The 24,799-nt window shown below is 39.1% G+C and overlaps 4 non-coding genes across 4 annotated transcripts; 1 reads left to right on the top strand and 3 right to left on the bottom strand.

Moving 5' to 3' along the window:
* Window positions 1-6,103: 6,103 nt before the first annotated feature.
* TRNAS-AGA (transfer RNA serine (anticodon AGA)) lies at window positions 6,104-6,185 on the bottom strand. The gene has a single exon. It is a non-coding gene; the product is annotated as a tRNA-Ser (tRNA).
* Window positions 6,186-12,843: 6,658 nt separating this feature from the next.
* Window positions 12,844-12,925, bottom strand: TRNAS-AGA (transfer RNA serine (anticodon AGA)). Its single transcript has one exon. It is a non-coding gene; the product is annotated as a tRNA-Ser (tRNA).
* Window positions 12,926-19,643: 6,718 nt separating this feature from the next.
* TRNAS-AGA (transfer RNA serine (anticodon AGA)) lies at window positions 19,644-19,725 on the bottom strand. Its single transcript has one exon. It is a non-coding gene; the product is annotated as a tRNA-Ser (tRNA).
* Window positions 19,726-21,878: 2,153 nt separating this feature from the next.
* On the top strand, window positions 21,879-21,960 carry TRNAS-UGA (transfer RNA serine (anticodon UGA)). Its single transcript has one exon. It is a non-coding gene; the product is annotated as a tRNA-Ser (tRNA).
* Window positions 21,961-24,799: the final 2,839 nt, after the last annotated feature.

Raw genomic sequence — 24,799 nt, 5'->3', positions numbered from 1 at the left:
GCAGACAGTGGATTAGTGTTGTTCCACCCTGTCCTAGAGGAAGGATAATGGAGGAGAAAGTATTCAAGTTGGAAATGTTAGGCAACAGCAGGAAAAGGGAAAGAGGAGCATGGAGAAGAGGGAAAAGAAGAAGAGACTATGAGAAAGGAGACTGAAGAATGGGTGGACAAAAGGGAAGACAAGGAGAGGGAAGAAAAGGAGGAGCAACTGAGTAGAAGAGCAGGAAAAGAAAGAAAAAAGTGCAGGATTTGGGCAGTGTGGGGTAAGAGACCAAGAGGGAACTCGACACTTGAGCCAAGGACTCCCTGACCTGTAACCACATGCCTAAAAGGCAGCAAGCAGGTCCTTTGTTCTTCAGTCCTCATTGTCAGCTGGGCATTGCTCCTTTCTCAAAGGGCATCAGTTTCCCTTCACAAATTTTTGTATGATTTAGCCCTGGTGCTTTTCTCCTGACTTTATGGAGGTAAAATGATCCCTTCATGCAATCATTGATTCCAGGAACAAACTCTCCGAATCACTCTCACCCTACTTACCTAGCCTGACTTTGATCTACTTTGGGAAAGTAGATCACTTTCTCTTATTTATCATCAATAAAGCAGAGATCGACAATGATATGCTCAGCAAGAAAAGCTCATCAGTCACCAACTCCCTGATACCCAAGACCCAGGATGGAAATGGGAATTACCAAGACTTGAGAAAGATCCTTCTATTCGCTCACATCGTGGACCACTCAGTAGATAGAGTAGCATACTTTTAATCTGAAGATCTAGGGCTCAAATTCCCATTTTTCTCCTTTTGATTTCAGGCTCACCAGATATGGCCCACCACCTGGAGTATCGCTGCCCACTGGAGAATTTCTGGGGACCCAGCAGTGAAAAAAAAGAAAAGGTACAACTTGCAGATCCATCTACAGTCATATCCATCACTGCTTTGGGGCATAGTTGATTCTCATTTAATTCTTCCTGGAGGGAATATCAACAAATTAACCCATCCTAGATTGTGTGTGAAGAACAATAATGCACTGACTCCCTCCTTCCCTTCTTTCCTTTCTGTTTTGCATTGGGTCTCTAAGTTTTCAGAGACTGCAGAAAAACAAACAAATAAGGCAGTTGCTTACAAGACAATACTTTGGAATGACGTTAATATTCCCTGCTCTCATGGTCTTTGTTAGCTTATCCTAATGATTCTATACTTTTATTAAATGACTAAGAAAACATTGTAATATGTCTGTTTGTAGAAAATCAAATGTTTAATCTGGGCATTCAAGGTTTAAGCTCATTGATTGCAGACAAGTCTAAATACAGAACATGATCAAAAAAAAAAAAAAAAGAGAGAGAAAAGAAAACCACTGATCCCAGCAAGAGAATTTCTAGAGATCCATAACCTCACCCAGAAAACAAAACAAAAATCTTCGCAGAAACTTATTCTTCCGTAAAATGGTATGGAGAAGCATCTTGTTTTCAATGTTTCTTTCACTGAATGCTTACTGTAATCTAGAATCTGTTTTGGACCTAGAGATTTGGACACAGTGACCAAAACAGGCAAGTAGAGTTTTTGGAGAATCTGTTGATAGAAGCAGAAGGATGAAGGCCATCACTGTGACAAGAGAGGTGGAGCTTCACTCAGTGATATCTTCACTTGGCATGTCATGTTAGCCAGATATGGACCTTTCCAGACTTAAAGAGAGAAAAAATGCTTTCCATCAGCTTCCTAGAAAGGGCTCCACCGCTCTACCCCAAGGACAACACAAAAGCTTGAAATACTATACTTCTATTTCAGGCTTTTATGGAGGGTTCTTTTCTAACAGAGTTTGGAACATACTTCTTACTTGAGAAAAATGTTTTGGACTCCTGTTACCTATTCCAAGCTCTGCTGCAAGAAAGTTTCCTTCATACCAAGAACAATAGAGAAATCTCAAGGACTGATCATTATTGCCCCATCAATGGCAAAGGAAAGGCAGGAGAGGGGAGCAACCCCAGATTGTCAACCTGAAGGACTGTGGGGAGGAGCAATTGGCTTTTGTCAGAGAAGAAAGAATCACAGTTGTCAGAATTTGAACCTACCCAGCTGGACCCCAGTAGATTTCATAACCATGGTGCAAAGTCGATTTTACTGCATTGAAGATTTCTAACACTATGGAAGCAAACATTCCCAAGTATTCAACTGGCTCTGACTACTCATTAAAATCCTGTGCTGCACAGAGAACTATGTACTCTGTGATTTAGTGGACAGTGGCCACTGGATTAACAGAGGAAAATATCACTGTCTCCTTTCCCTCAGAGCTCCTCAGGGCACCTTGATTCACTTGTGTACTTGGAGGAAGACAGTAGAAAGGCCTCCTGACAAGTGAGGTCTTTAAAAGGCTGATAGTAAACAGAGGAACTGAATCACTCCTACCAACATCCTCAAGGAGAAAAACTTATAAGAATCACTTTAACGTTAGCTTCAGCTTACAGTGAATTTTAAATTTAATTCCATTCAACACACTATGGTGAGCACCTTCTGGAGGACAAGGCTTTGTTGCAGGCTCTGGGCTCTCTGCAACCAATATGTAAATATATATAATCTAGTAAATCAAGTAAATATTATTCTACATCACACATGAATATGGACCAAGAATGTGGAAATGGAAGGAACTTCTCCAGTGGAAATTTAAAAATTAGAGCCTGCAATGTGAGAAATACAACTTCCCTTCCTTCAGTAAATGAACTGCTTCTTCAAATCCAGTAATAGCTAATGGCTCTGTGGATAGCCACTTCTTGACTAGCTTGGAGATGTTATAAGTGAGAATATAGACTTAGAAGGTGGAAGGAAGAATTGAGATGAGAAGGAATTTGGATCGAAACAATCATAGGACTCAGGTAAGGAAATATACTGATCTGGAGTCTTACTGTGAGCTAAACATTTGATCAGAAGCTCCACCAAGGTAATTTTTTTCTACAAATAGTATTAAATTTTTGTGGTGGGCCAGGTGCTGCACTTGGTGCTACAGACACAAAGGTAAACAAGACGCAAGCAATAGTTCTTGCCCTTAACAGAGATGAGTGCCTATGAGGAGGATATTCTACAAACATAAATAAAATGTAGTCCACACATGGAGACTTTGGGGAACTATGGTGGCCAGCAGCATAATGGTGCAAAGGAGGTAGCACACACAAATAGAAATGAAAACCACAGTATCTAGGGGGATGAGCATTGGAGAGGCTGTTTGGAAGAAATTGTGGGTCTCCCATTTTCCACATGTAGGACGAAAACACAGTATGAAGGCAGCTTGTGGGCCCTGATCATCAGAAGAGGTCATTGATTCTGGGGAGCAACAATTTGAAAGAAAAGATGAATAAGTTTGGTAATGGGATTATCAGCATGGCTCATGCAAGACCTTGAAAGTCGTTTGCTTTCAGTGTGCATGTGTCTGCTTTGGTCTGTGAACATCAGAAATATACACGGACCATAGAAGTGAGCACAGTAATTTCCAATAAAGCTTTCCTCCCTGGTTTAGTAGTGAGTTCACCTTTGTCACTAGGGAAACGATGCTTGGCCCACGTTAGAGAAACTGCTTGCAACAGAAGACACCTGTTTGGCGTTCACCTATTTTCTCATAGGCATTTTATCTGCTTCCCCTAACACCAAAAAGCACTTGGCAAATTCTTCTCCCTCCCACCTCATGGTTATTGAAGTTATTAGGAAATAGATTCCTTAACTTCTTTTTAGGGGGAAAGGTTACTCAAAATCCAAGGCATATAGAATAAAACATATTTCTCACAGAGAGATGCCCCCAACACAAAACATAAAATTGTGGAAACCAAGTCAGGGAGTTCACAAAAACTGTGGAAGATCATGTATACCAAGCAGGGAATTCCTGGCATTTTGAATTCTCTTCATTGTCAAATAATCTAATCTAACTAATAAGGTTCAAAATCACCAAACTGTGATTTTAAGCATGACACTGTTTAAGAAATATAACCTTTGAATTAATTAATTTCAATCTTTTTGATTATGCCAAAAGTGCATCTATGACCCTAAGCTGAGATCCTAGCCAAACCGATTCTCTGAATTTCTCTCTCTTTTGTTCTCAGAGTGTTCATGGGACGTGAGTTCCTCATAAAACAGTTGGAACACTAGAAAGAGACATATGTAGGTCCAGCAGAATGGAGTGGAACTCACCTGGTTAGAGGGTGATTGAGCTCTACTTCAGGTCTGTTTCAACCCTACTCTGAGATCTCCATTAAGAAGAAGCTCTTGATCAGTGATATTATCTCTTTCTTATTGAGAAGAGAAGCATGAAAAGCAGACAGAATCAAAGCCATACTCCTTGTCTCAACTCTCTAAGAGTATTCTGAAGTGAACGTAATTTAAGCCCAGATTTTTTTTCCACTGAGTGTCCTCTTGTTTAAGTGCTACTTAAAGATGACACTAGTCATCTGCCAATGATAAATATCTCATAAATAGCATTTTATTTAAAGACCTTGTTGCCTTGGAAGACAAAGAGATGTGGAAAAGGGAGATCAAAGATTCCTAAACTGTATAAGGCAAAATTTACAAAACTAGAAATAGAAAGAAATAACGCCACAATCATAGTTAGAATATTTTAACGCAGTACACATCCCTCAAGAAAAAAAGGAAAAAAATAGAGAAGAGAGGGAAAAAAAACCCCATAGGGATATAAAAGTCTTAAACAATACAATTCCAAAATTTGACCTAACTTACATATAGATAACACTACACCCTTCAACTTCTGAAGACAAACCTCTTTTTCAAGGACACACAGAACATTTTTAAAAACCAGACCTTTTGCTTTGCTGGCTAAATTTCCAAAATTCTAAAAATTCTAAAAGATAAATACTAGTGTTTAACCACAATACATTTTGCTTGATATCAATTAAAAATGGAAAATTCTGACATGTTTGAAAGATTAAAAATGCACATATAATTTAAAGAAGACATCTAAATGGGAATTAAAAGCTATATTGAAAAGAATGACACCGAAAATAATTCAGATGAAAATACATTTTAAGTAGCCAAAGATGCACTTAGACGGATGTTCAAGCTCTTCATTATATATGTAAAAATAAAATAAAACTTGAACAGCATTGATCTAATGATCCATCCCAAGAAAATAATAAAAAAATATTTTCCAAAGAAATATTAGGGAAGGAAATAATGAAGAAAATGGCTGATTTAGTACATTAGAATAGAAACACAAAATGAAGATGACCAGCAAAGCTGAAATTTGATCTGAAACAAATAATAAAATTGCTAAACCTTTGGATAAACTGATCAAGTAATAAAGAAAGAGGTGTAAATAACTGCTATCAGAAATGGGAAAAGAAGAATGGCATGCCTCACAGACTTCAAAAATAAGAAAGAAGACGGAATGGCAAGAGAGTTGAGGACAAGCTGACTAAGCTACTAAGGCAGTGATACACCGAATTCTCCTGGGAATTCCTAGGAAGATACTCAGCTACGGTTATCATTTCTTTGAGCAATACATTAACCATACTTCGTTAATCATACAATGGAATTCTGCATCTGACCTGGCCCTGGCTCTGTGCTCAGAATGAGTAAAAGTTTCACTTCATTTTTAGTCTCTCTCTCTTCACCACTGTCCTGGACCCCAGGAGAAGCCACTGCAGCATGAAGTCATTGATTGGATTACAAAGAAAATGGTTTTAACTAATTTCTTTAATTGAGTAGTGGTTTCCTTACTAATATCCAGTTTGGATTCTCAGCTTCTTGAATCTGGCTTTCACTTGTATTTGATGCAAGATTTCCTGGAATTTTCTTTTCTATGCAAATGAGGACACACATGACTGGAGAAGAGCCCTGATAAGGGTGCAGTTCTTTGGAGACACAAACACTCCTGCTAACTTTGTTTTTCAGGAAAGTCTGCCTTCAAAGCAGGGTTTTGATTTCAGGAAACATCATCAAAGCCTGGGGTTTTCTTGAGAGAAAAGAAAAGAACATTAGAATGGTAGCTGATTAATTTGAAAAGAAGAAACATATAGAGCCATGTTGGGAACAGTAAAGTTTCTTCCTGAAAGGCAGCAGGACAGTCTAAAACCAGTAAGGTGTCTATAGATGATCTTTTCAAAGAAAAAGATACCGTAGTCGGCAGGATTCGAACCTGCGCGGGGAGACCCCAATGGATTTCTAGTCCATCGCCTTAACCACTCGGCCACGACTACACGGTAAGAGGTTACCCCCTAAAAGTAAATAGCTGTGCTGAAATTTAGCTCCACTTATAAGATCAAATCACATACCAGAAAATGTATGTGCAGTCACTGTTTCCTATTCCTGTTGACGTCATTTGGATAACTATTATGCTGTTGCACTGTATTGGCGAGTAGCAAACGGAAGGATTCCTTATTCAGATAGGTTGTTGGAATGAGATCAGCTTTCTGCTCTGCCAGCCCCTGATGAAAATCCATATGATACATCTCACAACTGGAACAAGCTTTAACATTCACTGCAGAATTCTATGTAATAGCAATAACTTTTTAAAAATAGACTGAAAAGACTATGTACATGTTTATATTTTAACTCTGGAAATGTTATACCAGACCTTGTTTCAGTTTGCTGCTGTAAACAGAAGTTGAATATCTGAGCATCTGAATTGAAGAGAGATTTTAGTTTTCACTATATATAGTTCAAAATAATTTGTTTTACTTTCATTACTATTTATTTATATGTTTCCTTTTATCTTGTTTATATACCTAGGAGTGGAATTTCCGGGTCATATGTGAATTCTATGTTTAATCATTTGAGGAACTGCCAGACTGTTTTCCAACATGCTTGCACCACTTTCATTCCCAACAGCAGTGTACGATGGTTCTGATTTCTGCATATTCTCCCCAACACTTACTGTAATATGACATTTTCATTAAAGCCATCCCATCGGGTATGAAGTGGTATCTCACCGAGGTTTTGATTTGCATTTCCCAGATGACTAACGATATCAAGCACTTTTCACGTCCTTATTGGCCATTTGTGTATCTTTCTTGTAGAAATGTCTATTCACGCCCTTTGCCCATTTTTTAATGGATCATTTGTCTTTTTCTTATTGAGTTGTAAGAGTTCTTTGTATATTTCACATGCAAGTCCCTTATCAGACATATGATTCGCAAATCTTTTCTTCCATTCTTTGGGTTGTCTTTTCACTTTCTTGATAGTGTGTTTTGAAGAACAAAAGTTTTTCATTGTGATGAAGTCTAATGTATGTATTCTTTTTTTATTGCTTGTGCTTTTAGTGTCATATGTAAGAATTCATTGCCAAACCTGAGATGATGAAGATTTACCCCATGTTTCCTTCTAAGAGTTTTATAATATTAGCTATTACATTACATCTTTGATTCATTTTGAATTAATTTATATAAATTGCATGAGGTAAGCATCCAATTTCATTCTTTTGCTTGTGGTTATCTAGCTGTTCCAGCACCATTTTTGAAAAGACTATTCTTTCCTCACTAAATGATCTTGGCACCCTTGTCAAAAAACAGTTGACCATAGATATAAACTTTTGTTTCTGGGCTCTCAATTCTATCCCATTGATTGATATGTTTATACTAGTACCACACTGTCTTGATTGTTGTTTTCTTGTAGTTAGTTTTGAAATTGGGAAATGTGAGTCATTTTGCTTTTTTCCTTTTTTTTAAGATTGTTCTGCCTATTCTGGGTCCCTTGAAATTCCATGTGAATTTTAGAATCAACTCATCAATTTCTACAAAGAAGTCTGCTGGGATTCTGATAGGGACTGCATCGAATCTATAGATCAATTTGGGAGAGAACTGCTGTCTTAACAATATTAAGATGTAATCCATGAACTTGAGATATCTTTGAATCTATTTTATTTTATTTTATCCTTTTCAACAATGTTTTATAGTTTTCATGGTATAAGTTTTGCATTTATTTTGTTAAAGTCATTCCTGAGTATTTTATTCTTTTTGATGCTATTTCAAATGAAAGTCTTTACTTTTGACCCTTTTATTCTTTCCTGTGAAACATGATGCAGCTGTCTGAAGCCTCCCAGATGCAGATATTATGTGCTGAGAGATATCAGGGACAAAATTGCTTAGTACAGCTTATGTAGACAAAACAATGAACAGACATGCAAAAAATCAACAACGGGGAAACAATGGTGTGAAATAAACAAGTTCTTTGAACTCAGATGGCTGGATTCAGAGACCAAAGTGCTCACCATTGCACCATGGAACCACCTTGGTTAAAGAATCTCTTTCATGTGATTCATGTGATAAAACCCCATTTCTGAACGGCCTTAATCTTATTCACTGGGATATAATAACACAAACGTAATAAGTCAAAGAGCGTGGTCGCTGCCCTTGGGATCATTAGTGTCCACAAGGAGGGACACTCTAAAAACTTGCAAATAAATATAACCCACACAGGGAGAGTTTGAAGAAACTGCTTAAGACTGACAGAATAGTGGCAGAGATAAAGTGGGGAGCATAATTAAATTGAAATCTGTCATTTTTAGGTGGACAGGACTTGAATACTGATCGGAAGAAAGTCCTGGCCCACATCTTTCCACATACAAGAGGTAGCTTGTGGGATAGATCCTTAAAGTAGTGCCTTTTTATTCTCAGAAGCAACAAAATTGTGAAATATAAAAGAAAAAAACGAGTTTGTCAATGCTCTTAGCAAGGATGGATCAGGCAAGGCCTTGAGATTTATTTGCTTTAGGTAACGACGTGCCTGTTTTTGCCTATGAACACCCATGGACATGGCAGTGAGCATAGAGATTTCCATTAAAGCTTTCTTCCCTGATATAGTGGTGAGTGTGATTTTGTCATTAGGAAGACAAATGTTGACTCATGTTACACAAACCTATTATAACAGATAGAAGGAATTTCTTTAGAGCCCACACGTCTTTTCATAGTCGTTTTGTATGTTCCCCAAAATGACAAAATAGAGCTAGCAAATTATTCTTCTTCTCATTCAATGGTCGGGAAGTTGTTTAAAAAGATTCTTAATTCACTTTTTGGCTGAAAAATCCCATGGTACGTAAAATAAAACTTATTTATCCTCTTTTAGAGATATGTTCTTGACACAGAACAATTGTGAAAACCGTGTCAGGGAGTTCACAAAGACTGTTGGAGACCGTGGACAGTACACTGAGAACTCTCTGCATTTAAGAATCTCCTTTATGTTACATAACCTAATTTTAACTAATAAGCTTCACCATCGCTAAACTATAATTAAGCACAAAGTTGTTAAAGAAATACCATCTTTGAAATGTTGCTGTGTGAGCCATTAATCTCAATTAGGAGGCCAAAATTATACCCATGCCTGAAGCTAAGATCCCAGTCAAACCAGTTCTTGGAACTTCTCTCTGCCTTCTCAGAGGGCTCATCTGGTGTGAGTTCCTCACAGTACACATTTTGGACACTAGAATGAGACATATGCAGGTCCAACAGAGTGGAATGGAAACCTGTTCTTTTTGAACCAGAGGTGACTGGAATCTCTACTTCAGCTCCTTTTCAAGCCTTACTCTAAGATCTCCACTGAGAAGAAGTCCTTGATTTGTGATATTCTCCCTTTCTTGTTGAAAAGGAAGCATGCAAAAGGGAGGCAGATACTAGGCAACATTTGTTCTCCTAAGTCTTAATAAATATTCCGAACTTTGTGTTTTTACTGAGTGTTTATTGCAATTGCCACTTAGAGGGGGCACTTTCCATTTCACAGTCACCGATGTCGCATAAATAGCATTTTGTTTAGGATGTTTTGTTGCTTCTGAAAGACTAACAGATGTAGCAAAGGAAATATCAATGATTCTTAAAATATGTAAAGAAAAGGATGGATTAATTGATCACCTACTTTATTGAGACTTTTAGATGGTGTCAAATTAAAAAAGAGATGAAAGGACACTCTAAAGGAACTTGCTATTTAGTAGAGGACACAATATTAGTTAGATTAATAAATAGGATTAGTTTCTAGTACACTAGTTTAAATCATTTAGAATGATTTAAGAACTGACCACCTGGACTTCGAGGATTAGGACTTAAACAGTCCATTTCTTCAAAAATACACATCCTAGCAGTCAGGATGAATAATAGATATAGAAACAGTTTGATAAGAGATATATGAACAAAGAGGTATGGAAGCACTAATATTATTGTTGCATTTTCTTAAACAATGTTATGGTAAAGACACCATAAGGGGCATAGAAGCAGGGGATAAGGGATAAACTTGAAGCCTTTTCAAAGTAGGAGACATGGGAAGCCAGTCTGTAAGGATGCACAGGATTTCAGGAGGTGGAGAACCGGGGGGTGGGAGACTCCAAAAGTGGAGAAGCTAGTCCTCAATTTTTACAGTTGAGGAACTTTCACTTGGCTTTAACGGCAGCAACTCTGCCAATCAGAGACGAACGACACCCACTGCTTAAACAAATGAAAAATGAAAAGAGTTGATGAGTGGAGGAGGTGCACCAACTTCCTGCGTCTCTCTTCCCAGAAATAGTCCTGGAAATGGACTGATGGCACCCGCCAGGCTTAGGCATGAGATGCCCGAGGTGCTGAAAGAGGAGCTGCTTATCATGCTCAGACAAGAGCTACCCACCATGCTGGGACAGGTGCTCTCCACCAGCTGGAACAGAAGCTGTGAGCAGCATTCACTGGGCTTTCCCAGACAGACATTGAGGGAGATAAGGAAGAGTGCACCAAAATAGTGAGTTTAGTTACTGGGTGTTACAGAGACAATAGCCCTGAAGGCACCCAGAAGTGTGCACCAAGAAGACTTGTATTTTGGACTGTAGTGGATTGTTTCCAGTGTAGACTGTGCCTTGGTTTCAATCTTCTACCAACTCAGTTTTATGCTCTCCACACACTCTAGATCTGTGATGTCCAATACTTTAATCACTTGCCATATGTGACTACTGAACACTTGGTCCTTAATGGGATGAAGATTCTGTATGAAAAAAATCATAAAATATCTCGTCAATTTTTCAAAGTGCTTAGATGTTTAAATCATATTGTGGATATATTAGCTGAAATGAATGTATTCTTAAAATTATTTACACTTGTCTCTTCTTACTTCTTAATATGGCTACTAGAAAATTTTACATTTCACCTGTGGCTCACACACATTTCTATTGGAAATGTACTGCCACTCTAGAGCTTCTCTCTGAATATCAAAATGACTGAGGGAGGTGAAGTGTGGCTCCATCAGGTCTCCATTTCCTAACTTACATTCTCTGTTGCAATTGCTATAACTGTTTTTTGTGACACTGTCCACTACTATGTCTTGTTTTCAGTTTTATTTTTGTTGTCTTCAAGACATCTCAGTAATTTAAAAGTAAAGAGAGAAGAACTCCTTCCAGAACCCCAATGGCAGTATTCAGAAACGAGATCACGGGTCAATACTCCAGAAAGCAAAATTCTGTGTAGTGATCAGTCCGGGCTCAGATCTCTGCTCCTGTCCCCAGAACCTCAGCTTGGTCATCCAGGGGCTTCTCCAGAAGGAAGCACTCAGAATGAGAGGAATTCCCGCTTATACTATTAACACTCTTTTCGAAGATATCTTTTTAAACAAATTTTTGTTTTTAAATTCTGTACATTGATGTCATGTGGGTCATTTTACTCAACTCTAAAATTAGAAATTGTTTCCACAGAATGGGCTTAACATTTCATTAGCTTTGACATTCTAGAATTCCATGAGTTTCTCAGAGTCAAAGCAACCAGTATGCTGGATTTGAGAGACGGAAAGATGAGAGATGATGAGTTTTGCAAAAAAGATCAGGTTCAAACTCCAGAAGCCCACGTCTTAGTAGACTGAACCAAGACGTGTTCATCCTGCCAGCACTGCCCAGCAAAGAGGACTTGTCACAGCTTAGCATCACTGACCCACATGACTTTGCAATTCAAAGCTTTTTATTATGCTTCATGCCTCTGAAGGAACACATTAAAGAGGAAGGGATCTGATATTTAATCAAGGAAAAGACAAGCACTACGTTCCTGAAAATTTTTTAGAAGCATTCTTAGATGAGGTGCACTAAAGTATGACAACTCTGCACAGATCCACAAGAGAGGTGAGGACCACCTCCACCAAGACGACTAAGCAGTGGTAGATGGAATTCTTCTAGGAAGTCCTGGGAAGGTACTCAACTGTAGTGGTCATTCCTTTAATACATTAATTAAATGCATTAACCCATACTTGTTATCATACAATGGGATTTTTTTGTCTGAACTTTGTGCCCAGAATGAGTCAAAACCTCACCTCATTTTAAGTCCATCTCTCTTCACCGCTGTCCAGGCCCCAAGGATAAGCCAGCCTGGCAAGATGTCAATGACTCTTTTGATCAGATTACAAAGAAAATGGCTTTACTTAATTTCTTTAACTGTGTAGTGGTTTGCTTATTAATATCCAGTTTGGATTCTTGACTTGGTGGCTAGAGGTATGAGTCCTGGCTTAGGATTTGATCTGAGATTTCCCGGAATTTTCTTTTCTAACATGAAGGAGGACACATAAGGCTGGAGAAGGGCCTTGATGAGGGAGCAGTTCTTTGGAGAGGCAAACAGTCCTGCTAACTTTTTTCTTTAGGAAAGGCTGGCTTCAAAGCAGGGTTTTGAGTGCAGGAAACAGAAAGTCATCACCAAAACCTGCGGTTTTCTTGGGGGAAAAGAAAATACCATTAGAACTGTGGTGGAATTACTTCTTAAAAAGTAGTAACAATAGAGAAGTAATGTTAATCTCCTGCTGTTTGGAGAAGAATGCGGGTTTTTTGGAACTGTACTGGTATATAGCGTTTCGTCGGGGTGGGGAACAATTAGATTTCTAGCAGATTCTCAAACCGGTAGCGTCAATAGATTACCTTCCCAAGGGGAAAGTCACCGTAGTCGGCAGGATTCGAACCTGCGCGGGGAAACCCCAATGGATTTCTAGTCCATCGCCTTAACCACTCGGCCACGACTACACGGGAGCCTCGTGGCTCATTAGCATAAGTAGCCATGCCGACTTCAGCTCCTTTCAAAAGGTTAAATTTTCTACCACAAAGTGTATTTGTTGTCAATGTTTTTAATTCTTTAACATAATTTAGATGAAAGTCATGCTGTTGTGGCAAAGCGGTAAGTAACACCTCCTCCTCGGACTGGAGAGGCCCCTTATCCTGATGGCCTGATGGAAAGAGAATAAGCAGGAGACATCCCTGGAGACCAGCTTGCTGCTCTGTCAGCTTCCGATGGGGATGCATGAGACGATATGCCCAACAACTGGGATTTGCTGTACTATTCGCTGCAGAATTATGAGTAAAGCGACGATTTGGAAAACCCGAAATGACCATCAATTTTTAAAATAAAGTTTTGAACGTCTACATAGTGGAAGATCCTGTAGCTGATAAAAGGAAAGAGGTGCACTTCTGTTTACTGATAGAGCATCCGCTGGGGTTTCTGTCGTGGTCTAGTGTGTTAAGATGAGAAGTTAAAAATCCATTTATAACTGAGTTATACTGAGTTGAACTTACTTAAAAAAAAAAAAATCTCGCTGTTGGAGTTTCGAATCGAGTTTACTTTAAGAAAAACAGGCCGATTCCAGTAACCTCTTTGGGAAGCAGGGAGAAGTTGTAACTGGCACCAGTTCCCGGCCCCCAGGAGTTAACATCATGTTCTCAAACTGTTAATACATTTTGAGAACACCTTTACAAAACAGCCCACAGCTCGCAGGCAGCTGGATTTGAACCTACGCAGAAACACCTCAAAGAGCTTCCTAGTCCATTGCCTTGATTACTCGGTCACAGCCACACAACATGCCACCCTTAAAAATTAAAGAGCTTTGGTGAAATTTAGCTCTCATTAGGAGCCTACAATCCGTATCACAGTGTATCTATAGTAAATGTTTCTTGTTAATTGACATCATTTAGATGGCTATCATGCTGTTTCACCAAATCGGCAACTAACATTCTATCCTCAGAACTGAAAGAACTTATTCTGATGGTTTGATGGAAGGAGACCAAACAGGAGACATTCCAAGAGATCAGCTTCCTGCTCTGTCACTATCTGATGGGGATCCATGGGATCCGCTCAACAACTGGGACAGGCTCTAACATTTACTACAGAATTAGGGATTATAGCAACGATTTAAAAAAAAACAGAAACGGCCATCAATTTTTAACTTCTTAAATATACTTTGGAATCTCCATGTAACGGAACAATGAGGAGCACCGCTATTTACTAATAAGAAATACACTGATATTTTAGTGACGGCCCAGTGCGATAAGATCATGGTCTGCAATCTATCTATGACCAGTTTAAGAGCCTAATGTTGCCTCCAAGGAAGAAACTTGATCCTGTCCCACTTGACAACTTTCCCTCCTTTGGTCCCAGTTAGCAACTCCTGTTGCTTCTCAAAACAGGGATAGGTTTTAACGCTTTTTTTTTTTTTTTAAGTAAGTTCCCACCTAATCCAGAAATAAGTAGATTTTTAAAATTCAACAAAGCAAAACCAGTTTTCTTGGGAAAAACAAAAAGGCAGCTGTAATTCGGCAAAGGCCTTTTACTGTCTGTAAAAACTGTAACAATTGTGTTGAATGCCTCTATCCTGCACCCTACAATCCCCACTCCCTACCTGCTCTCTCCTTACCTTCTCCAGCACTTTCACGGGCTTTAAATGCCTTTGGGAGCTTCGCAAACGATTCCTCTGGGACACAAATAGTACATTCACTTAGTTTGGTTCCCAAACAGAAGAAAGAAAGATGAAAAGAAAATTCCTGGTGAGTGAAAGGAAATGGTGAAAGAGATGGATCAGAGAAGCGTCCAGCAGCGCTGACTGCAGGATCGTGCAGGTCGCTGTAAAGCCGAGTGTCCTCAGTCACTGAAGTCCCCAGGGCAGCCGCACGTGCTCTGCTGGTGCCCCTCCTCCATCTCCGCTTGATAAAATCCGCATCAGACCTCCAGGTGTCTCTCCAAAACTCACGTCCTTCATCCGCTTCCTTCCCTCTCTCTCCTTCTACTGCTCCCGATTTTCCGGGTAAAATTTCTTCCCCCATTATACACCTACCATCCTAGAATTAATCCCTTCCCAAATTCGTTACCGTTTTCAGCCTGTAATTTACTTTATGGGAGAACAGCGTTTCAAAGCTCCTATTTTCCTCCTTAGTAGAGATTGAGAATTACGAACCTGGACTCTGCTGCCAAATTCCCCTAGTTCACTGGGAGATTCAGACCTCAACTCTATGACTTCTACCTGTGTGATTTTGAGCGAGTTAAGATCTCTGTATCAGTTTCTTATCCTTAATAATGAGGATGTAATGGTTTGACATGTTGCAACGTTCCTAGAAAAATGCTTACCGTAGAGCAACCTCTATATTAAATGCTGGATTTTATTCTTTTTGCTAAACAAATATCTCAATCAAGGCGAACAGTGATTTTTGTTTTTATCAAAGTGAAACAGACACAGAAATATGCACAACTCTTAAGCATATGACTGCGTGACTTTTCACAATGTCTACACACTAGTGTGACCCAGACGGAAGTAGAGAACAACCAGCATCCCAGAAGCTCTCACTTGACCCCAGGCACTTCTCACCACTATCTTAATATCTAATGACATAAGGAACTTCCGCAATTTAAAAAATTGTATATAAGTAGAAATATAAAGATTTATTATTTTTGTTTTCTTTCACTCAATATTACATATTGTGAGATTAATCCATGATTCATGTATTAAGAATTCATTTACCTGTATTGCCATATAGTACTCCACTGTAAAAACGTAGCACAATTCTATTATGTATTCTACTGTTGGAAGACAAACCTTCATGTGAATGGGCATCCTCATTAGTGTTTCTAACCAGTTTCCGCTTTACCTTCAGAATTAAAATATGGAAATCAGGGTCTAGTGGAAAACTGTGGGAAGGGTAAAGTGGGATCAAGGTCTGATTACAGGCATAAGAGGAAGAAGAAAGAACCAGAACTCACAGAGTAGCTTGCAGAGAGGCCTTTATTTCCTGTGGCAGGAGCACTGACACAGCTGAGGGGCACTCTCAGAACCTTACATTTAGCGTCATTTGAACTTAGAAGATGATTGAATGCTTAGCAGATGCAGGTCTGTTATACAACGGTCAGGGCCCTAGTCGAGAAAGACTGGAACCCTGAAACACAGACTGAGATATCTGGGTGAATGTCCCTGAGGGTTGTGACTGTGAAGGAGTTGCAGGAATTAGCATGTACCAGCAGGAGCCATGGAAATACACATGGGATTGGGTTTTGGGAGTGATCAATGGGGAAAAAACATAAAATTTATTTTATTTATTTATTTTATTGAGGTAACATTGGTTTATAACATTATCTAAGTTTCAGGTGTACATCATTATATTTCGATTTCTGTGTAGATTACTTCATGTTTACCACCTAAAGACTAATTACCATCCATCACCATACACAAAAACCTGAGATTTAAAAAGCAGGAGTTAGGGATTGGCCCAGGCCAAGTGGTTAAGATCGCGTGCTCGGCTGTAGGCGGCCCAGTATTTGTTGGTTTGAATCCTGGGCGCGGACATGGCACTGCTCATCAAACCACACTGAGGCAGCGTCCCACATGCCACAACTAGAAGGACCCACAACGAAGAATATGCAACTATGTACTGGGGGGCTTTGGGGAGAAAAAGGAAAAACATAAAATCTTAAAAAAAAAAAAAAAAGCAGGAGTTAAATGACTCGGAGGCACTCTCTCAAGCCCAGAATTCAAGAATTGTTATTCATTGCTAAATGTGAACGTGAATGGTGACTCTGTGAGTGATGATGTGAAGGCAGCTGAAGAATTTTTGCAAACGCTAGATAAACTGATTGTGGAGGAAAATTACTTGCCAAAGCAAATATTCAATATGGATGAAAACTTTCTACTTTAGGAATGGATGCCTGAAAGGATTTTCATCCACAAGGAGGCCAATGCCAGGTTTCAAGCCTTTTAAGGACAGGGTAGTAGTCTTGCTTGGGGGCAATGTTGCAGGCTACAAATTGAAACCCTTTGTGATCTGGCACAGTGGGAACCCAGGGCCTTCAAGCATATCAGTAAGCACACAGTGCCAGTGTACTAGAGGGGCAATAAGAAGTCATGGATGACCCAGTTCCTCTTTCAAGATGCCGTCCTGAATTGCTATGCTAAGAAAATGAATAAATACTGTTTGGAGAATAACATATCTTTCAAGGTTTTGCTTATTGTTGATAATGCTTCTGGACATCCTCCTTTTATTGGTGATCTTCATACCAATATCAAAGGAGCACTTCTCCCTCCAAACACCACCTCCTTGATCCAACCAATGGATCAAGAAGTTATAGCAGCTTTTAAGGCCTACTACCTGAGGAAGACCTTTCTCCAGGCTATTGCCATAACTGAGGGAGACACTGAGAAGACACTGATGCAATTCTGGAAGAATTACAACATCTTTGACTGCATCAAGAACCTTTCATAGACACTGAGAGAGATAAGAAAGAGGGCGTGGAATTAGTGAGTTTAGTTACTGGGTGTTACAGAGACAACAGTCCTAAAGATACCCAGATGTGGTCACTAGGAAGTCTTGTATCTTGGACTGTAGCTGGTTGTTTCCAGTGTAGACTGTCCCTTGGTTTCAATCTTCTACCAACTCAGTTTTTTGCTCTCTAAACACTCTAGATGTGTAATGTCCAATACTTCAGCTGCTTGACATATGTGACTATTGAGCACTTGGTCCCTAATGAGATGCATTCTAAGTATAAAATGCACACTAGACTTTGAAGATTAGTACAAGAAAAAAAGTAAAGTGCCTCATTGTCAATTTTCCAAATTGTTCACGTTTAAATGATAATTTGAATATATAAGTTGAAATAAATATATTCTTAAAATTAATTATTCTCTTTTTTTTACTTTTTAATATGGCTACTAGAAAATTTTGCATTTCACCTGTGGCTCACATACATTTCTAGTGAAATGTACTGCTGCTCTAGAGCTTTTTCTGAACATCAAAATGACTTAGGGAAGTGAAGTGTGGCTCCATCAGGTCTCCATTTCCTAACTTACATTCTCTATTGCAATTGCTGATGCTCTGGTTTTTGTGACACTGTCCACTGGTGTATCTTGTTTTCTGTTTTATTTTCCTTGTCTGCAAGACATCTCAGCAATTTAAAAGCAAAGAGAGAAGAACTCCTTCCAGAATCCCAATAGCAGTATTCAGAAACAGGACCACAGGTTGGTATTCCAAAAGCAAAATTCTTTGTAGTGATCAGTCCTGGCTCAGGATCTCGGCTCCAGCCCGTATCACCTGAACTTGATTCTCCATGAGCTCCTCCAGAGGAAGAATTCAGAATGAGAGGAACTCTTTTTTATACTATTAAGACTCTTCCCTAAGGTATCTTTAAAAAAAATTTTGCTTTTAAATTCTGTACATTGATGTCATGTAGATCACTTTCTTCAACTCTAAAATTAGGAACTGTTTCCACAGAAGGGCCTTAACATTTCATTAGCTTTGACATTCTAGAATTCTAGGAGTTTCTCAGAGTCAAAGCAACAAGTATGCTGGATGTGAGAGACGGAGAGATAAGAAATGATGAGTTTTGGAAAGAAAAAAGATTAAATTCATCCTCCAGAAGCCCAGGTCTTAGTAGATAGAGCCAAGTCGTGTTCACCCTGCCAGCACTGCCCAGTAAAGAGAACTTGTCACAGCTTAGCATCACTGACTCACATGACTTTGTAACTCATCTTCTTATTATGTTTCACGCATCTGAAGACACACATTAAAGAGGAAGGGATCTGATATTTAATCAATGAATAGGGCAAGCACTGGGTTTATGAAAAATTATTAGAAGCATTCTTGGGTGAGGTGCCCTAATGTATGATAACTCTGCACAAATCTCCACAAGAGAGGTGAGGATCAGCTCCACTAAGCTGACAAGGCAGTGATTGAATTCTCCTAGGAATTCCTGGGAAGGTACTCACTGTGGTTATCATTCCTTTAATACATTAGTTTAATACATTAACCTATACTTGTTATCATACAATGGAATTTTGTGTCTGACCTCTGTGCCCTGAACGAGTCAAAACCTTACCTTGTTTTTAGTCCCTCTCTCCTCATCACTGTTTTGGATGCGGGGACAAGACAGCCAGTGTCAATGACTCTTTTGATTGGATTTCAAAGAAAATGGCATTACTTAATTTCTTTAATTGTGTAGTGGTTTGCTTATTAATATCCAGTTTGGACTCTCGACTTGGCGACTATAGCTGAGTCTTGGCTTTCACTTGTGTTTGATACAAGATTTCCTGGAATTATCTTTTCTCACGTTAACGAGGACGTATACGACTACAGAAGAGCCCTGGTAAGGGTGTGATTCCTTGGAGACGCAAAGACGTCTGTCAATTTTGTTCCTCAAGAAAGACTGCTTTCAAAGCAGAATTTTGATTTAAGGAAATAGAAAGGCATCACCAAAGCCTGGGCTTTTCTTGGGGGAAAAGAAAACACCATTAGAAACTGTAGTGGAATTACTTTTTAAAAGGTAATAAAAATAGAGAAGTAATGTTAACTCTGTTAATCGCTCTCTGGAGAATTACGCATTTTTTACTGGTAAGTAATAAGAGGCTGCTTAGTCGGGTTAAGGAACAATCAAACGTCAAGCAAATTCTCAAACCGGTAAAGTGTCACTAGGTTAACTTCCCAAGGGGAATGCTATCGTAGTCGGCAGGATTCGAACCTGCGCGGGGATACCCCAATGGATTTCTAGTCCATCGCCTTAACCACTCGGCCACGACTACCGGGACACGTCATGTCTTATTAGCCTAAGTAGCCGTGCCGACTTCAGCTCCCTTCAAGCGGTCAAATTTTCTACCAGAAAGTGTATTTGTTCTCAATGTTTCTTACTCTTTGACACCATTTAGACGAATATCATGCTGTTGTGGCAAAGCGGCAAGTAACTCCCTCCTCAGATTGTAGGGGCCCCTTAATCTGATGGCCTGATGGAAGGAGAATAAGCAGGAGACATCCCCAGAGACCAGCTTCCTGCTCTGTTACCTTCTGAAGGGGGTCCATGAGATGATACACCCAAGAACTGGGACTTGCTGTACCATTCGCTGCAGAATTATGAGTAAATTGACTATTCGAAAAACTCGAAATGACCATCAATTTTTAAAATAAAATTTGAGACATCCGTATAGAGGAAGATTCTGTAGCAGTGTTTAAAAAAAACTCACAACCATGTGATTTAAAGGATTATCTCAACTATTTCAGAACTTTCTTTTTCTACATCCATATGCAGGAATAATTTTGGAACAGACCTCAAAAAAAAAAAAAAAACAAAAACCCCACAGTTCTCCAAACCTTAAAAATGTGGAAACTTGTATTACAAATGTAAAAGATGTATAAAACTTTTTTCTATCTCAATGTGCTTTGAAAGTGATTTAAAAAAAAAATCCAGTTAAACATCTGCAAGCAAAAAGGAGGGGAGAAGTCTTCATTAATTGTACCAATCTCTAACTGGCATTGATTATTTGAGAAACATGTTCAAGGTGAATGTGTTCACTGTGGAGTGCCTTGAACACAGATGATTAATCCAAGGAGCACTTGAGGCAAATGCCAACTCTTGAGCAGCATCAAAAAATAACCAAGAAATCAAGAAATCAATAAAATGCGTTGTTCTACCATTCACTTATAAAATTTGATACTGATTACTTCACATTGTAGAAAACAAAAAATTAACTCATAATCCCACAACCCAGAAACTAGCACTAGCAACATTTTGAAGTATTTCTCCATTCCACCCAGTATTTCAGATGCAAAACTTTTTGCAGAGTCGAAGTTGTTTATTGCATCCTGCTCTTGTCAGTGAATCTTCTTTTTCTTTGGGTTAAGGTTATTTCCATAGGAGAGTGGTTCTCAAACTATCAGAGAGACATATTCGGCCTCTATCACAGAGACCACTTTCTTTTTTATCTGAAACTCTGTCTATATCTACTAATTTATGCACTGGTGACACACTTCCATTCCTAGAATTCAAAGAGAAAGTCCGTGGTTTGGGGGTTCCTGATATTCCGTAAAAAGGAATCTGGTCCAAGCCTCCCCATCATTATTCCACTCTAATAAACTACATAGTCTCTGACCCAAGAATCAACTTTATTAATTTAGCTAGATTTATTGTAAGATTTACACGTTGTCTTTTTTTTTTTTTTTTTTCACTTTTCTGAGTTGGGCGGTATAGAGAGAGTCCTCGATCTGAGTTCGGATTCTTGAATAATCTGTATTCTGAGTGCTTCCCTTTTCCCCGGGCTCCGGCGGCTGAGGGCTTCCCTCCCTTTGGAATGGTCTTGGTCCTTCACCAGGACGGCTGGAGTGACCTTTCCCTGAAGGGGTGGGAGACCTTCCCTGTCTGGTCTTTCCCAGTCAGGATGGAGAATAGCCTCCCTTCTCCGCCTCTCCTACGGAACCTTGGCCCCAGCCCGGTTTTAACCGTTCTTTTGGAAGGGGGAGTCAGTTTAATGTCATCGAAGAGATTCCTGATTTAGATTTTAACTTTATAAGTGCAGATGGCCCTTCAATCTTGCACACTCCTTCATTCCCGTTCCTTCTCCCATTGGTATTTGCGACCTCAAGGTTGTTAGATAGAGCTCAATCTCCACTCAAGACTCCTCTTGTGCCTGTTCCTGAGAATTGGGTGTGATCGTGTGTGTCCGCGGATGTCAGCAGCCAGTGGACAAGCTCCAGCGCCAGGAAGTTAGAGTCGCTTGTCTAGGAGCCTTTTATTAAATTGTAACATCACCAGCTGATTCTTGATTTGCTCTGGATGAGCTCTTTCCTTCTTGAGGGATAGGACTGGATGGAACTAGGAAACTTTTTGTTGCCAGACCTACTGCTTGCGATCGCTCCGCACATCCACTACTAGTTGACCTCAGCCCTTAAGGATAACTACGAATCGGTAGTCGTGGCCGAGTGGTTAAGGCGATGGACTTGAAATCCATTGGGGTGTCCCCGCGCAGGTTCGAATCCTGCCGACTACGGTTTTACCGGAAACGCTGCGTGACTTTCCTCAGGTTTTCCGAGGTAAATTAACCAGAGTCAACCCAAAGTTCCTGCACTGAAAGTTATTCTTCTCCAACACGAGTCCTCCACCTGTAGATTCAAATAACTTACTCTTTCCCCTGTCTATGGACACTACTTTCTCAAGTGTCAATGCCACGCCGATGTTCTGTTGAGCTTACTTCAAATTTGGCATCAGCTGCGGAGGGCAATTCCTTTTACTCCATTAAATGCCTCAGATCATAGCCAGCACGAAGTCACTAGGACACAAGGTCGTGTCATACTCCAGCCACTTTTGCTCTAATAGCGCCGTGGTACGCTCCTTAACTACTGTCAATTCAAGGGACGTTAAAATTCATAAAAAGTAGCGATACTGACAGATAATTTTTATTGAACACTTAAGATGTGTCAAGAAGGTATCAGTTAAGCACGACTCGATAATGTTTTTATCTCTGTTTAATGAAGATGAAGAAACTGCTCAATGTTGCACAATGAAATGGTGTTTGAACTGAGGGCTTCCAGATAGGTTTATGAGCTTAGATTTTCTTGAGTTCCTCAGGAGAAACTCCTAAAATTATCAAGTTAGCAGATTCAAGGTTAGATCTGTTATTATCCCAGAATGATAGATAGTAGGTACTATTTTTCAAGCCCTTACTACTACCACCATTCCAAAGGCTTTACACGTCTTATTTATAGACCCTCACAACATATTCATCATAGAGGTCCACAAAGCTAAGTAATACCATTGGGGTCTCAGAACTAGAAAGCAAGAGGATGGAACTTGAGTGTCAGCTGGTTTTGGCTCCAAGTCCCCCACCTCCACCTCAACAGCTGTCGACCTGCTTCTGTCCTTCCTGGGGATTCATGCCGCCAACTGCCTCTACAATTCAGAGTTAGTTTGCTGTTCTGGATTTATCCTCTCTGGTGATAAGGCCACAAAAGGGATGTGATTTAAGATGCTGGATTTAGCCTGGAATAGACTATTGCTGCCCATTGGGTGTTTAGTGATTGTGTTATCTTTGATGCAGGGAGTATCACTCATCAGTCCATGGAAGTTTGCCTGTTTTTGAGTGGAGAGTTTCTTAACAGTCTATAAAGAGTTTCCCACACGTAAGACCTTTGCATCTCCTGGACACCAGAGCCTGGAAAAGACTTTCAACCAACAAGATTTGGGTGTAGAGTCTAAGACTGATTTGAGAGAAAGCTAAAAACTATCTTGGCTCCAGAGATGGAGAGATATTGGAGTTAAATCACATATATTGGAAGGGAGTGGGATTTTAAAAACTCTACAAAGCAAGGATCCACATATTTCTTAGTTAGGAAAAATTAATGCTTCAGTTCTGCTACATAGAAACCTCAGAGCAGATTTTTTGTCGGCACTCTCTACTTCCTTGAGCACATTCAGGGGACAAAAGTGTTTCTGGGGGCTTCACAAATGACGAGAAGAGACAAATATTAGATTCAGAGGCTTATAAGTTCTTGTCCAGAAGAAAGATGGGAGCAGTTTTGTATAAGATAGAAGAGATGGCCAGGATGGGACAGAAGAAAAAGATGATAACAATTAGAGGGGGGGGAAAAGCAAGATATTTCCAGTATGGTTATTCCTCTCTAGAATAATATTCAAGGGTGTGAAAGAGTAGGAAAAACACCTACAAGATAATTATGGAAACGTAATGTAAGCCTAGGATATATTATATTTATATTATATTCAGCTAAGAAGTATTTTATGTCAAAGAAAGTGCATTCCCACCAGAAAATATTATGGAGCATTTAAATGGAATCGATCTACACGTAACTATATGGATAAATCTTTTAAAAATTGTGAAAATTTTAGGAGCAGAATGGGATATATAGCAAAATATCATTTATGGGAAATAAAACACACAAGAAATATTGACATGTGCTTTGCAGGAAGAAATTCTAGCTAAAAAATGGAAACATTAAATACATTTAAAGTTACCTTTGTGGGAGAGATTAGAGGGAGTCCATTATGGAGACAAAGAAGAAAATCTATCAATTAAGAGATGGTCTTAAAAAAAAAAGAAACTGTTTTTACGCAGACTACTTTACAGATAAGATAGCCTAAAAATTTGACAGTGTTTTAAAATCATTGTAATCTTTGAGACACAATTTAAAACAATGATGTATCAGTTGACCTCTTTTAAATGGATAAAAGTTAGAATGACAGAAATTTCAAAGTATCGTTAGTCTTGTAGGAATATTCAATGCTTGTGAACTGTTGGTTGGAAATTATGGAGTCATTTTGGAGACAAATCTGTCACTGTCTAATTAAATAAAAGATAAATATATCATGATCCAACTTTTCTTTCTGTTCTACGCTGTATATCCCACAAGTCTATAGGAAGATATCTATGAATATGTTCAATTTAGTGGCATTTATACTGGTGGGATTTTTAGCCAATCTGTTTGTCTAGGACTCAGTAAGGTGATAAGCAAAACTAAGTGGATGCACACACTGAAGTATGAGAAAATGAGAGGAAGTAACAAATTATAAATGCGAGAAATATGTATGGAACATTTTACCATTCAGATAGAATAACAAAGACACATGCAAACAGAGCTGCATGTTTCATAAGGAAACATTCAAATAAATGGCTACGTAGTAAACAGTAAAATAGTTGCTACTGGAGTTAGAAGACATAGAATGCTATGGTGTGAAAAGGAAAATATCAATCAATCAGGTCAAAAGAAGAACCTTCTATGGACCAATAACAATAATGTGCCTTGATTGTGGAACATAATTAACTCAAATGTCTGCTTTGAATTCCAAAAACAAATTGTAACTCTTTGACACTATGT

This window comes from Equus quagga, chromosome 15, assembly GCF_021613505.1.
Source record: "Equus quagga isolate Etosha38 chromosome 15, UCLA_HA_Equagga_1.0, whole genome shotgun sequence".
Lineage (NCBI taxonomy): Eukaryota > Metazoa > Chordata > Mammalia > Perissodactyla > Equidae > Equus > Equus quagga.
The sequence above is the reverse complement of the archived record's forward strand: the minus strand, read 5'-3'. Positions and strand labels throughout refer to the sequence as shown.